Genomic DNA, 12,855 nt, shown 5'->3' on the forward strand with positions numbered 1-12,855 from the left:
CATCAGCTGATGCCCCAGGCAGGCAGGAAAGCTATTACTCAGAGCTTCTTAGTCTAGAGTTGGGGGATGGCCCCGCCATCCTCACCATGCTTTTTAAAAATGCGTTATTCCTCTCTTTTTCCTAGGTGACATTTTAGGTTATTGGGTCACAGATTGCTGGCACACTCATCCCTGTTCTAAAATATCTTTTAAACTTGGGTGAAGTGATAAGTAGGGGAAGATGATTTACTGAAAGGTAAGAATACTTAAATTTGCATTAAAGCTACATTCTGTCAATCTTTCTCAAATGATTTTTCTCTGATTCTAAATCCACGACCTAGTGAATGTTGTACTCCTGTGTAAATCATTGATCTTCACATCACATTTGTTGAGTGGTCAGCGAGATTTGTTAATTAGATTATTCCTGAAAGGAAAAGCTCAGGCTTTTGAGAATTCCTTGTCGGATGTCACCCAGGCAGTCACAGTAGAAGACAGAGCTGATATAAAAATCCCTCAGCTGCCTGAACTGCAAAGCTTATGGAATTACTGATCCCTGAAATGCAGGTGACTCTTGTTGATAATCTGGGGGATGGTTTATATGATCAGTTTCTTCCAGTCCTGTAAATGGGTTCCGTGGCCCCAGCCCTGAGAGAACTAGTCATAAGGGCCATATCGTGAGGGGTGGGATGGGAAGGCAAGGTCTAAGAGCTGAAATCACTGAGATTCCACACTCGCTAAACACAGACTCCAGAGCCTAATTGTTGTCAGGTTCTGTTCTGGATTTGAGAGTGTGTTCAGACATGATTCTTGCCCTTCAGGAGTCACTGCCTGGGTGGAAGTAACCTTTACATACATCTGGGGAGGATGGCAATTAAGTAGATGGGCTGTTATGGTTCTCAGTGTGCCCAGGCTCGCTCTTCCAGGCACTCGTGGGACTAACGAGTCATCTTATTCACTCATTCACTAATTTATTACCCTTGAATTGATCATTGGTCCCACAGTAAGTGAAAGAAGGTATCAGGAAGCTGAGTTTTGTCCCCTCTCCTATCACTGATTGTATCTGTCAGTCGGGCGCCCTGCGTATGCATTGTGAAATGGTGGTATTTCTTGCCCGATGGGGCTGTACTGTGAGTTCTGAGAATCAGGGGAGTCACGTGGGTAGGACAGCACCCTGACACACATGCCCCCCCCACCCCATGAGACAGCATTGTCGATGCTTAGGTGACCCGATGTAGACCGCGGTGCTAAATCTGAGCATGTTTAGTGATCTTGGTGGCTATGAAAATACAGACTACCCGTCCCTAACTCTGGAGACTCTGAGGGTGTGCAGACCAGAATTCTGCATTTTAAGAAGCACTTTAACTAATTCTGATGAAGATGATCTGAGTGTCCCACTGAGAAACACTGGTGTGCGAGACACCAATATTGAGGATTCTCAGGGAGCAATGTCTTTTCAGGATTGTCCAGGGGCCCTCACTTGAGACTTTTGCCTTGGGTTTAATTGTATGTGTTCAGAAGTGATGTCTCTCACTTCCAGTGCTTGTCAGCATGCTCTGTGCAGGGGTTTGCTCTCAGTAGATGGCAAAAACTATGATTCTTCAGGTCACCGAGCTAGAGTGTGAGCGATATTTTATTTTGGTTTTCTTTATAGCAATGCAGATTCTCCCGAGAACAGATTCAGACTGAACAGATTTGTGTCAGACTTTGGAAGACCGCTGGTGCCCAAGGTGTTCACTGGCAGGTCAATGACGAATCTAGGTCCCTCTTTCACTGCTACATCAATGAAGTGGACCACTTGGACAAGGCCAAAGCTGGTATCCCAAACATAGCCCTTTACAGTGATATTCAGCTCCAGGAAGCCATCAGATGCAGCAGGTGGCCAGAGGAGGAGCCGAACAGGCTCATGAAATGTGACATCCCCAACTTCATCAACATGGACCAGAACTCTTCCTTTGGGGAAGATGATTTCCTGATTTTTGAACCACCGATTGTTCTAGAAAATAAGCCAGTTGCCCAGACCTCACACAAAGACTTGAATTGAGAAACGTGCTTTGTCAGGTGTCTTTCTGAAGATATGAATTCTTTCTTTGTATGGCAGGATGTCCCCTTTCACAAAATTGTATGTGTTTGTGTCTGAGAGAGAGAAATGGAGACAGACAGAAAGACGAAGAAGCAGAAGAGAGCCCCCTCAGAAGAGAGCTAGTTAAGGTGAGTTTTGTGCCATTAAAAAATATTTGGGGTTTTGGGGGGAACAAAGTATTTACACTGTCTCATTCTCCTCGTTGGAAACTTTGGCCCCATACTCAGTGTCAGCATCCTTGAACAGGGGTTGGCACGGTGCATTTTATCTGGTGCTGCCACTTCCAAGCTCTGCCTTTAGAACGTTGCTTTGCCTCTCAGGACTGTCACCCTTTTAACTGTAAGGTGAGGAGTCTGGAGTAGATGATCCATCCCAGCTCTGCTGTTTTGCAAATTTCTGATTTCGTATTCGGATGAGGCTGGGATACACCCAGAGCAGTATAAACCAGGCCCTACCTCTTGTCTCTTGCTGGGGCATCCCTCAGGTCTGTGCCTTCTACTCAACCCTTTACTGAGCCCAGCTTTTGTCAGGAGCCCAAGTGCCTACTGGGATGGCAGGAGACTTGTCTCTCGTGGTCACGGCGGCCGACATTTCTATTGGTTGTGCTGCAACAGCTCTTCTGAGATCCTCCAGCCACCCTTGCTCAAACCTGAGGACAGCCCTACCGTTCCTTTCCTAGGAGGAGGATCATTCCATGGTGCATTTTATGACAATCCTGTCCCCAGGAATGCATGGAAGGTTATCAGCTGAGTAAGGGGAGGTGCCTCTGTGTCTCTGTGTCCCTGTATCTCTGTCTGCTCACAGTGCCCTGCCACCGGCTACTGAACAAGAAAAGTGCTATTCACCATGCTGTGTGTTTTGCAGATGTGTATGTGATGGTCTTGTGGCTCGTGTGTGGGCTTTGAGCTGCGATGGTGAAGGGCTTATAAATACCTCATCAACATGTATTCGAGGTGGCCTGGTGCCACACAGATTTGATTCATGAAGGCATCAAGCCTGCACACTTGTTTGGAAACAACTTGGTTTTGATCAGTCACACTGCATGCATGACTCGCTGCTAATCTCTGGGTGGTTTTTCATTTTAGATTTATTCACCCCGTGTCTTGCTTAAGCTGAAAAATACATTTATTTCACCAGAATATTCTCTGATTCTTTGTTTTCACACATCCAGTTTTTTAATTCCTTTAAAAATGATTCTGTTTATAATGCCTCCTTATTTCTATCATCTTTAAGTTCCCAGTGGCCTGAGCCATGCACCATATTTGATGCAGGAACTGTTCCACCAAAATAAATCCGTTCACCATAATGTCTTTTGAGGAAAATATTATTCTTTAAGGCACTAACAGTAAATCGTAGAACAAAGCATGGAACATTTCTTGTAGTTAATACATGTTCATGCAAAAAGAAATGATATTTTCATTAAACAATATTGATTTTAATAACTTTTACTAATGTGAATATTATTATTCATAATTTAAGTAACCAAATAAAACCACAGTTATTTATTATGAAGATTGAAAACTATTTACACTGTCTCTCAATTAGAAGTAGCTTTATTAGAAGACTGAAGGGTATTTAAAAGATGGAAAAATACCCATGATGACACCATCATTTTTATTAACTAAATGTCAAGAACTGTGCAGGGTTAAGATTTAACCCTCTGCAACCTTCCAAGTTAGCATGAGGCAGTTTGTGGATGCTGCCAGAAGACAGGAGACTCCCCCAGGATCAGAGACAAAGAACTTCCTGCCAGCACAGCAGGCAGCCTGGGGTTCATGTTCATGTTGGTTCCTGAGTTTCTTTCCTATTGCTGTTGTAACAAAGGACCACAGATTCAGTGGCTTAAAGCAGTACACATTCATCGTCTCACTGTTCTAGGGTGCAGAAATTCAAAGTCGATGTCAGTGGACTAAAACCAACGTGTGGCCAAGGCTACGTTCCACATCGAGGCTCTAGGAAGGGATTCGTCTTCCTGCCTTTCCCAGCTTGCAGAGGTGATCACACTCCTTGTCCCAGGGCCCTGTGTCACTGTGACCTCTGCTGCCACTTTACATGTCTGTCTCTGACTATATAGATATAAAGGAAGAGTCTTCTACATCTGGTATGGACCCTTTTCCCTAAATGGACATTGTATCCCTATTTATGTGCAGATTAAAACCCCTTCCCTCCAGGGTGCCGTGGCATCAGCTCACAAGATTTCCAATCTGGGCTTTAATTGTCCTCTTTGTATTGTCACCTGGGAACTTCTCTCTCCATAGTTAGCTCTGTATTACTTTTGTTGTATTTTACCCGGCATTACTGAAAGTTTTACTTAAAAGGGATCCTAATTAGCTCTGTTTACCTGTTTCCACAGCTGAAAGCTTCAGTTCTAGACTATCTGTCTGATTTTTCTTAAAAATACATTCCAGTATATTTCTCTGGTGAAAGTCTTTACCCTGTTATATATTCTCCCATCATTTCCTTATTTTCTTGAATATATTAAAAGTATTTTATAGCCTTTATTGGTAACTCTGATGCCTACATCACCTGGAGGTTTGCATCCTTTGTCTAATGTTTCTTATTCTCATATTATCCATCATATAGTCTTGACATGTTGCATGTCCAAAAATTCTTTATTACATGGCAGACATTGCAGATGAAAAACCCATATGTTATCTTCCGTGAGAGGTTTTCTACCTTCCCGTTAGGCAGACAGGGTGAGGGACTGATCATGTCACTCCAATCAGGTGTTGAGGTGGATCAGGACTAAAGTGCCTTTTTTCTTAAAACAGCTTTGAGGTATACTTGGCAAAATAATGTTCACACGTTTAAAGTGTACAGCTTAATAAGTTTTGACATAAGTATATCCCCAAGAAACCATTACCACACTCAAGAAAGTGAACATACCCATCACCCACAAAGCTTCTCTCCTGCCTTTTGTTGTCCCTCCCTCCCTCCCCATCTCTTCCCCTGGAAACCATTGATCTGCTTTCCATCACAACATATTGGTTTGCATTTTCAAGATCCTTGTATGAATGGATTCATGAGTATCTGCTCTATGTTGTCTGACTTCTTTCATTCAGTGTAATTATTTTGAGAGTCATCTGTGTTGCTGTATTAATAGCTTATTTGTCTTATAGCAGAGTATTGTTTAGTGCTGAGATTTTACTGAATAGTTTATTGTGAGCAGTGTTTGGATAGACCATCATATGTTTCTCCATTTACTTCTTGATGACTGCGTGGGTTATTTACAACTTGAGCTATTATAAATAAAATTGCAGTGAATATTTGGTTACAAGTCTTTGTATGGACATATGCTTTTCTTTTCTAAAGCACCAGATGAGGAATATCTGGGTTATATGGTAGATAGGTGTTTACCATTTTTAAAGAAACTGTTAAAGACTTTTCCAAAATGGTTGTACTATTGTAAATTCCTCGTGGTGTGTATCAGTTCTGGTTGCTCTACTTCCTTGCCAGCACTTTGTAAGGTCGGTCTTTCTAATCATATTCATTCTAATATGTATGTGTACTAGTATCTCACTGTGGTTTTTAAAAGCATTTCTCTAATGACTAATGGCATCTTTAATCAGCATCTTTTCATATGCTTATTATCCATCTGGATATCTTTACTGAAGTGTGTTTTCTGGCCTCATTCATTCATTCAGGTGTATGCATTATTATTGAGTTTTGAGCCCTCTTTATTCTGGATCAGATACAAAGAGAGACCTTTATCAGATATATGATCTGCAAATAGCTTCTGTCTATGGCTTGTCTTTTCATTTGCTTAGCAGTGTTTAGAACAGCTTTGAAGAGTCTTCATTTTGATAAAGTTCACTCTATCAGTTTCTTTTTAAAATAGATTATACTTTTGGTGTCATAGCAAAGAAATATTTGCCAAACCCAAGGTCATAAAGCTTAAGCCTATGCTTTTTCTCCTAGCTGTTTTATAGTATTAGATTTCCTATTAAGATCTATGATCCATTTTGAGTTAATTTTTGTATATTTTGTGAGGTGTGGATCAAACTTTATATATATATATATATATATATATATATATATATATATATATATATTTTTTTTTTTTTTTTTTTGCATATCACTATCTAATTGTTCCAGCACTACTTGTTGAAAAGATCGTTTCTCCGCTGCATACTTTTTGAGAATCTATTGTCTATATAAGTGTTGGTTTAGTTCTGAACATTCTATTCTGTTCCATTATTCTATTTTCCTGTTTTACACCAACACTATACTTTCTGATTACTGTAGCTTTATAAAAAAAAGTCTGAAAATCAGATAGTGCAAGTCTTCCAACTTTGTTTTTCTTGTTCAAAATTGTTTTGGACATTTGGGATCCTTTGAATTTTCATATGAATTTTAGAATCAGTTTTTAAATTCCTTACATCCTGTTTTGCCAAAATTCCACCCACGTCTTTGGCCATCTCCAAAGCCACATTTTCTGAAGAAGTCTCTCTAGATCCCAGGTGAAAGGAATTTCTCTTTCATCTGTGCTCCAATCACATTTGATAATATTTGATTACATTTATTCATATTTGGCTGTATGTACTTGTCTGATCTTTCCTGCCATATAGTAAATCTCTCAAGATTAGGAATCTTGACTTGGTTCCCTCTGTCTTCTGAGAAAACTAGTTCTATGCTTTGCAGGAGTGAGCCCTGCAGTAAGAGGTATCTGCAGCACACATCTAGCTCATTGCTTGCATATCGTCAAGGAATCCTGCAGATTTAGAATTGTTTATTGATTGTTGTCTCCAAGACGGCTCAGTCTTTTTTATTTCTATTGCTACTGCTGCAGTTTCAAAGAACAGTGGGCTAATTATTTTCCAAATATCAAAACATACTGTAATTGAGTTGTGACGCAAATTATGTGCTGCTGTGTCTTAACAACCTGCTTAGTGTTCACAGACTCCTTCACTCATGGAACTTTTGGGAGAATGTCATATCCTTAGACATAGCAATGCTGTCTTTGGCGACCTGAGCAGTAGTATCTGAACTCACTCCTGCTGTTTTTCCAGTGTCCCCTCTAGCCTTCCTCCAGCCCTCCATGGGGGTCCCTGCAGTTCTGCCCTCAAAAAGCCTGTTGCTTCTCAGGAAGACTTCGCTATGAAATATATTCATGTCCTTCTTCTGGGGACATTCAGTCCAGAGACCTGACAGCAGGGGAAAATGTTTAGACTGCTTTTGGTAGAACGTAAATTCCTCCATACTTGTTAAAAGCAAATCCAATAAGGAAACTGTGTTGACATCTAACAAATCAGCATAAATGTCTGATGAGGAAGATCAGCTTCCCCATCCCACTCAGGCATCATGTTGATGTGACGCTCACCTTGGCTAACATTTTCTACTGTAAGCAACGTAAAGTTCAAGATGTTATGAATGGCTTTATGTTTTCCTTCCTTAGTCTTTCCACATTCACTGTGTCTGGTGAGATTATATGAATCCTGCTAATTTTCAGCCCAGCACTAAGCTTTTTAAAAGGATCACGTGTTTAAAAGGCTAGTGGACAATTTGTTAGAAGATCGAAATCCTTAGACTTTGGTCATAGAGTTGAATCTTGGTTACTGGTGAATGAAAATTCCCGTTAAAAGTTTAAACTCAGTGATATAAAGTTTTAAAAATAGTTAAATATTAGTCAGTTTCATTAAACACTATAGCAGTTATTTACTTTTAAGCCTGCTTCTGGGGCAATTTTGCAATGATTCCCTCCCTTTATTGATTCCCTCTTTATCAGAATCCTTGAAAGGCCCCTGTCATCATTGTCAGTATCATCATCATCATCACCATCATCATGGAACTGATTCCTCTGGGAGATTCTAGGAAAATAAAGAGCTGGACGGGTTATGTGCAGGTCAGTGTGTGCATATACAGTAAGAACAGGTGTCAGACATTAGATTCAAGATACCCATTCCATTTAAAGAATGTGGTCATGAAATCCTGATGTGGTGAATGAAGGAAGCGGTGGGAACAGGATAGTCAATGGAAAGGAGGAGGAAGTGAGTGAATCGGGGAGCATAGATCCTTGGTTAGGTGATCAGCACATTGGTGAGAATGAGGGGTGTGTGATGGCAGAATCATGTCCGTCCCCGGCCGCAGGGTAGCCACGTGTGGCATGTTACCGTACATGGCAAAAGGAATGACAGATACTTTAGGACAAAAATCTTAGAGGATTTCTGTCTTCTAAATTGTGTATTAGTTAGCCTTTTAAACCCATGATACATTATTAAAGATTAGTGCAGGGGGACAAATAAAAAGGATTCATATAATCTCACCAGACATACTGAATGTAGAAAGGCTAAGGAAGAAAAACAAAAAGTCATTCATAAGTGCCTTGAACCATAAATTGCTCATGAGAGGAAATGTTACACAAGGTGAGTGTCACAGCCACATACATAATGCCTGAGTGGGATGGGACAAGGGGATCCTGAGATGAGACAATAGGGTGAGTAGCCTGGATTGTCCAGGTGGGCCCAATGTAATCACAGGGGTCCTTAAAATGGAGGACATTTCCCAGCTGAGTTTAAAATCAGAGGGAGGTGTAGCCATGGAGCAATGTTCAGAAAGGCTGCTGGCCATGAAAATGGAGGAAGTCGTGGGGCACAAGCTAAGGAAGGTGGGTGACCGCTGGAAACTGGAAAAAAAAAAAAGGAAACATTCTCTTCTAGACCCTCTAGAAGGAAGGAACCTTGCTGCTACCTTGAATTTAGCCCAATGAGAACTGTGTTGGATCTCTGACCTCCACAGCCATAAGCTGATAAATCTGTGCTGGTTTAAGCTCTTAAGCTTATGGAAATTTCTTACAGTGGTAATAGGAAAATAACATAGTGAGCCGTAGTGTAAGGGATTAAAGCTCTAGGATGGGGTGTGGAGAGGAATCTGACATTTACACCTAAAAAACAACCAGGTGAAGTGGGAAGGTGTTTTAAGGATGACCTACCTGGCAGGGCTGTTAAGCAGACTGGAGTGAGGGGAGCATTGGAGTTAGAGGAATCAATTAAATCTCTACCAGAAAAATAAGGAATAAAATGTAACAGGGCTTCAGTGATAGTGGATGTAGGAATGGAAATGGGCAGAGAGATATAAACATTACTTTGAAATTAGCTACAGGTTTGATGACTGCATTTTGGGGAGAGTTAGCCGATGTGTGGACTGAATGTTTGCATCCCCTCAAAATCCATATGTCGAAACCCCATCTCCCAGGGTGATGGTATTGTGAGGCGGGGCCTTTGGGAGGTGATTAGTAGGGTAAAATGAGGTCATGAGAGTAGAGCCCTCATGAATAGGATTAGTGTTCTTATACAGGGCCCCAGAGTGCTTGCTTCTCTCTGCTCTCTGGGATATGAAGATATTGGGAAGACAGCCATCTTCGAGCTGGCAATCCTCTCAAGGATACATTGACCTTGAAAGTCTCAGCCTCCAAACCGTAAGGAATATGCTGGTTGTTTAAACCACCCGACACACGGTAATTTGTTACAGCATCCCAGACTGACTAAGACAGTGGAGAATGCCTCTGAGTTTGGCACTGATTGCCTGGAGAATGCTGAAACCCAGGGAAGTGGGCAGCACAGACGTTTACTCATTTAATCCTGCCAACACAGTAGGAGATAGAGTCTACATATTCCTCGCTACTTAAAAGGTAAGGAAAAAGAGGCACAAATAATAACAAAGACAACAACAACAACAATAATTTGTCCAAGATTCACACAGAACACCCTGGAGGCAGAGTGAGAATTTATACACAGGCAGGCTGGCCCCAGAACCCCTGCTCATAACTAATAAGTCAGATCACCTTGCTTATGTGGATCAGTTTTTTTCAACTGTGATATGAGGGTACTGTGTCCAGTAACTTATAATTTCAAAATACTTCACTGTAACGGAATCATTAGTCACAGGCATTACAAACCACAGAAAGCTACACATACAAAAATAACTCGTTAGGGCAAGATAACCAATAACGTTTTTAAACATTATACCTGCTGGGCCTTTGCAATATAATGTGTATTTATAATTCTGTCTGGCTACAGAATAACTTCATAATCCTGCATGTTGCTGGTGGCTCCCATGTTGGACAGCACAGGCCTAGAGATTTTAAATGACTTGCCCAGCCTCGCCCAGGAAGCTCGTGGTGGGATCCGAGCTATAGTCTGGGACTTTTCCTTCCTATCCAACAAGTCCCTCATGGAAGTTTAGAAGCTTCTCCTTTGGTGCCCAGCTGTCTATCCGTACTTATAACATCTTGTCAGGTGTCCCAGCCTGCTCCTGAACATCAGCCAGAAACCACTTCTGCTCTATTTTGGCCAGGTAATACCTTCTAGCAACTTCCATTGCCTTCTTGGCATCAGTTCTTACCTGGAAGGGTAGTGGCTAGAGATGGAAATGTGTCCACATGACAGGTTTTTCATAAACATAGCAGGAGTGGTCAAGAGAATAAAACGTCAGGAAGACGAGTAGAAGCAGGTCATTTAATATACCAAATGGGTACTTTCAATGTCTGTTTGTGTTTCCGAGTCCAGGCTTGTTCTGCTCATGCATTACAGGCCAATAAATCAGGAGACCAGGTTTTGGGGCAAGAAATAGCGACTTTAATTTGGAAAGCCAGCTGAGAAATCATAGAATAATGTCCTGGGGAACCATCTCCCCAAGTCAGATTTCAGGCTCTTCTTATATTAAAAATGGGAAGAGGGAATGCTTGGTTGCTGCAAACTTGATGTATGAATTCTTTGTTGTTAGAATCCTTTGTTCTTGCAGCTCTTCACCTGGGTCACATCCGTGTAAACCTCCAGCAAACAAACGTTATTTTCTATTCTGTAGCTTGTTATCTTTATATGAATGGAAAAGTGTTAATATCCTTCAAAGTCAGAGCCTTGAGAATAGGGTCTCCTGTATATTTCAGGCTCTAGGCAACATTGTTTTACAAAAGGTGCAGAACCAACAAGACTAAGCCTAGGAAACAGGGCACAGGGTTAAAGTCAAAGGAACAGATCTAATATGGAGTCAGATTTTTTCTTTCCTATTTCAGTAGTGCCATGGAGAAGGCAGTTTGGGCGGCTTTTTGTAGGGTCCTGGAGGATTTCTCTCTCAGACTCTGTGTGCCTCTGTTGAAAGCCCTTCATAGCTATCTGGCCTGCTGGAAAACCACTCTGCCTGTTTTGCCCTGAAGATGTGTTCTGTTTATAACTCATCTCTAATCCTTGGAAAACAACTCAATAAAAACTCAGTTGGTTTTCCACCAACCATGGACAGGGGTGAGGGATAGAACGTTATTATTTTATAAAAAAAAAAAAAGAATAAAAGAAGTCTTAAAACAGCACTGGGCCCATGGGAGAGAGTCAATAAATGCTTCCTGGCTTAAATCAAAAGTGATGGCTCAGTGATTCCATGGCTGCTGTATTTGCTGAGGTAGTTACTCCTTTGCTCCATTACACATTTTTTTTAACTGAATAAGAAATACATGCATGTGGTTAAAAAAATTCAAACAGAGCACAAAAATACACAATTGAAAGATGTTTTCCCTCATCCTCTCTTCTTTCAGCCCTCCCTGGAGATGCCACTGTTTACAATCCTTTGTGTGCTTTTCCAGATATGCTATGCACATTCCAACCTATGTATGTAAATTCCTTTAAAGATTTACTTATTTTTAACTTAAAGGGATTTAAATCCTCAAGTGTCTTCTGCCCCGGTAATAGAAAAGAACAAATCTGACTCCATATTAGATCTGTATTTTTGACTTTAACCCTGTGCTCTGTCTCCTAGGCTTCATCTTGCTTGTAAAACAATGTTGCCTAGAGCCTAAAATATACAGGAGAGCCTATTTTGAAGGCTCTGACCTTTAAGGATATTTAACAATTTTCCATTCATATAAAGATAACAAGTTACATAATAGAAAATAACGTTTGTTTTGTTGGAGGTTTACAGGGATCTGACCCAGGCAGATAGCTGCAAGAACAAAGGATTCTAACAACAAAGAATTCCTACACCAAGAAGTTTGCAACAACCAAGCAAGTAGGAAATAAGCCTGAATTCTGACTTGGGGAGGTGGTTTTCCAGGACATTAGTTTGCCATCTAGGTCTACAGAAACTTGCTATTCCATGCCCCAACACCTGGTCTCCCAACTTACTGGCCGGTCCTGCACTGAGGAGAATGAATTTGGACTCAGTAACATTCCTATCTTCCTAGCAAGCTGGGCACTGGAATTGAGGGCAGCTCTCCCACACCCAGGGTCATACTGTGTGCCCTTGATGGTTCCCTGAGGGTGGGGTGTGGTTTACCCAGGAGGGATGGGGACTATGCACCAACACTCAGGCAGTATGCTCCTTCTGGGGATCTGACCTTGTACCTCCCGCTCCCCGCCAGCACAACACCTGGGACAGTGGAGCTAAGGCAGAGATCATGCCTTCCTGTTTCCCAGCGTGTAATAAGGGGAATATGTACTCTTCCCAAGGTAGTTCTGAGCGACACCTGAGGGTGCTTGGTTCCCAGAGCAAAAGGAAACCCAGCTCCGCGTGGGGGCAACGGGTGTGATCCCCGTAGGGGTCCTGCAGAGGCCTTGGGTGGAGGGCTGGACCAGGGAGGTAAAATATGAGCTGCGGGCCTTGAAGGGTTAGAGAAGGGTACAGAGGCAGGACTGCTGCGTCCTTCAGGGTGCCCCCAGAGTTAAAACTTTTTCTCTCCATCTCTGCTACTCTCCTCCCCCCTCCAGATCCCTGCCTTCTCTCTGCTCCTCCTGTCCATCTCTCTCCCTCCACTTTTCCCCTCCTCCCCTCCTTCTCCCATCTCCCTCCCTCGCTTCCCCACCTTCTCTCGC

General features: G+C 41.9%; 1 long non-coding RNA gene across 1 annotated transcript; it reads left to right on the forward strand.

Moving 5' to 3' along the window:
* Nucleotides 1–142: 142 nt before the first annotated feature.
* Nucleotides 143–12,844, forward strand: LOC135322767 (uncharacterized). The gene is made up of 4 exons (XR_010383599.1): nt 143–235; nt 2,078–2,187; nt 9,527–9,686; nt 12,751–12,844. It is a non-coding gene; the product is annotated as an uncharacterized LOC135322767 (long non-coding RNA).
* Nucleotides 12,845–12,855: the final 11 nt, after the last annotated feature.

The sequence above is a fragment of the Camelus dromedarius genome, chromosome 13 (genome assembly GCF_036321535.1).
Source record: "Camelus dromedarius isolate mCamDro1 chromosome 13, mCamDro1.pat, whole genome shotgun sequence".
NCBI classification, from domain to species: Eukaryota; Metazoa; Chordata; class Mammalia; order Artiodactyla; family Camelidae; genus Camelus; species Camelus dromedarius.